Source organism: Euprymna scolopes, chromosome 42 (assembly GCF_053919585.1).
Source record: "Euprymna scolopes isolate OS-2025 chromosome 42, ASM5391958v1, whole genome shotgun sequence".
NCBI classification, from domain to species: Eukaryota; Metazoa; Mollusca; class Cephalopoda; order Sepiida; family Sepiolidae; genus Euprymna; species Euprymna scolopes.
The window spans coordinates 56,372,385-56,376,012 of NC_136523.1; positions in this window are offsets into that span (position 1 = coordinate 56,372,385).

Genomic DNA, 3,628 nt, shown 5'->3' on the forward strand with positions numbered 1-3,628 from the left:
TGATTGTTTCTGTGGGGCATATATAAAGCCTTTTGCTCTAAACTTCTGACCACATGTTGACACATATCGCCAGAATTTTCATGGTCTCCTGCCTAATGGATATATACTGAACTGATCATGCGTATTCTTCTTAAAGGACGTTTCTTTCGGTTGTTGGTTAATTCCTTGCAGGAATACTTCCTCCTTATTTTCTCGATAGCTTGTATTTTTTTAATTAATTTACAGTCATTTACGATGACTGATTGATGTAAAAGTAAACGAACAATGTCCGAACATAGTTTTTTCAATCTATTTGTTATGCAATCGACTTGTAATGCAATCCTTCCATGCAAGTAAATCAGACAGATGAAAACTTAGATATTTTCAAGATTGTTTGCGAAATATCTCTTCGTAAGTTTTTCACCATTTTTTACTTTGATTTAATTGTTCAAAATTTTCACCCCCAAATCCTTTCCTTTAAACTCTGCATATCACACGGAAATATCGGAATTATTTTTTATTTAGCTTTTTTTTTTTACTAATTGTATTATTATTCACTGACTAGGAGTTCTCACACAAAATGCCATTAAATATTCATTTTTCTGAAAGCCTGTAGTTTGTTGTGGAGTCTGACTGCTAGCAAGTCTTGCCCAGATCAATGTTGGTATATATATATATATATATATATATATATATATATATATTATTCCTTAATTGGAATTCATTTTTGAGATGAGCATTATATATATTAATTTATTTTTATGCTCATCTCATAAAGGAATTCCAATTAAGGAATAATATATATGTACCAATCTGAACGGACCCGACTATGGAAGATCAGATAATAAATAAACGTGGATTTATAAGATCCAAGAATCCAACCTTGCCTGCCCTTCGGGGCCCGTGGCGGAATTGATAGAGACGTTAAATCTCCACAGTTCCAGATGAACATTGTCTGGAGATAGCGGTTTCAATCCCGCCCAAAGAGTGCCAGAAGTTTACTTGGCCAATAATGTGATGAGACGACAACAACTACGAACGGCAGTGATGGCTGAAAATGCAGTTAGGAGATTCGAAGTTCCTATCCGTCGCGGTTACCACCTGACGAAGACCAGAGGAATAGTTGGACGAAACGTTGTGAATAAGCACACCAATAAATGATGAAAAACAACAACTAATAAAGATGAGAATAATAGTCCGAATAAAAAATAAATTATTACAGATTAACGTTCTTTCAACATTTTTCTATAATCATTGCAAAGACATTTGCGCTATGACAACCGCAGCTTACCACTGATTTCTCCTTGGCAGCAACAGTAAGTCTTCATTAGAATTTAGGGAGCAATACGTCTCCACAAGTTTCAGACATGTCGCCATTATCTAGTATATGAGTGTATAGTGCTTTGACATCTAAGTCTTTTCATTCTCCTTTATTCTTCGACCTTTTAGTGCTGTTCCAATCTTACTAACGCGATTTTTGGTGAGGGGGAGAATTTACAGTTTTGGTATACGAATTCTCTTAGTTGCGTCTTTTTGTTAAACGTCTGTTGTGGAATCTACATTTCGCACATTTTATTAGGCTCCGCACTCAAAGGTTTTCCTGCAAATATCAGTTGTTTTAAGCATAGTTGTTCGTTTCATAATCTCAGTCTTCCTGTCGATTTCGGTTACTCTTATTTTTTTCCAAGGGGTTGTGTTACTGTTTTAGTTCTCCTACGATGATTGGTGTTATATTAATTTTGTTTAGGTAGCATATTCGTTACAGTTCTCTGGAAATTGCCACATATTTGTTTCATTTTTCTGTTGTTTTGATCTTTATGATATTGTGCTGTTTTAGGTCAACCATATACGTGATGCGTGTTACTTTGTTCGGTGTTTGTAAATTTATCTTCAACAATATATTTCCTCGGTGCATACTTTAGTTGCATCATGGCTATGATGGACAGTAGTTGTGATTGCGAGTCTCACTGAAAGATGTTTAATCTTTTTTTTAATTTTTATCAAGGCCAGGTATCCTAAAACCGTAAGTTTTCATTTATTTATTTATTATTATTATTATTAGTAGTAGTAGTAGTAGTAGTAGTAGTAGTATTAAGTTTATTATGTTTATTATTGGCTCACATGGAGCTTTCACACAAGTCAATAAACGATCTGATTGGAAACCTTTGGTGTTTACTGAGAGCTGAGTGACAACAAGTCTCCCTAGGCGTCCAGCTCTCTCCACCTCCTTCGATAGCATTTACAAATGAATTTGCATCATCGCAACATCCGCTTACTATTAATTTCTCGCTTGCAGTGGCCATTGGTGTGTACTGGAATTTAAGTGGCACTCAGCCTCCCCAAAGTCCCAGTTCTCTTTGCGCTTGCCCAGCCGAGGTTTGGTTGGTGCTCGCTCCTCGGTCTTCCAGTCCTTATTGACACTTCTCGGCCCTTTGGTATCACTTTGTATTGGGAGAAACGGTGATGAAACAATAAGGGATGCATGTTGGGGTGTAAAACTTGTAGATATGCAGTTTCGGTGTTCTTCATACCCTCTAACGCTTATTCGTTATATTGTATTATTTTCCGCATTCAAAGGTGTTCCTTAATATGTCAGTCGTTTTTATTATCGTTCGTCGTTGTACTTTTGCAGTTATTCCTCTGATTCCAATTTCTGACATTCTTTTTTCGAAGTTTTTCGGAATTGTTCATAGTGCTCCTACTATTATCGGTACTATTTTGATTTTCTGCATCATCCAAATCCCATTTAACTCTCTGGCTAGTTCTGTGTAATTGCTTCATTTCGTCTTTTCTTTCATACTCACCCTGTGGTCAGCTGGGACTGCAAAGTCTACAATTTGACAGGATTTATATTTCTTGTTAATTATTACGACACCTGGTCTTCTTGCTTGGATGGGTTTTTCCGTCTGTATGCCCATGTCCCATAGGATGTTGTGGTTCTCGTTTTCGAGTGCTGTTGCTAGTTTATGCTTGTACTATTTGTCTGTACGCTCCAAATGCAGTCGTTTGCGCAATTCCCAGTGTACCACTAGCCCCACTTAGGCAAGCCTGTTTTTGTATTTCTTTTGGGCCAGTTTGTTGCATTGACTTACTATAAGGTTTATCGTTTCGTCTCTTTGTCCACAGTGTCTACATTTGCTGTTTTTTTGTGTTGTATCGATCATTGCTCTGATATGGTTGGTTCTTATAGAGTTATCTCGTGCTGAAGTTATTAGAGATTCAGTATCTCTGTGTATATGCCCTTTTCGCATCAATGTCCAGGTGTTTTCGTTATTCTCATCTTTTGCCATTCTTATGAATCTTCCGTGCATTTTTTCTCTTCCCACTTCTCTTTTCTCGATTGTCTCTCTTTTTTCTGTTTTGTTGTTTTTTCAGGCCCTCTCGCTGCCATAATTATCCTTTCAGTGTTTTGCATCATGTATTTTTCTAGTTCTTTTTTCGTGTCCTTCACACACTCTTCTATACAGATCAGTCCTCTCCTGCCGTCTTTTCTTTTCACGTAGAGTCTGTCAATATCGTCTTTTGGGTGTAGTGCATTATGCATGAGCATGAGTTTCCTGGTTTTCTGGTCGAGTTGTCTAAGTTCTTCTTTTGTCCACCCTATAAATGGTTCAGAGTATCTTACTAGGGATACTGCACATGTATTTAT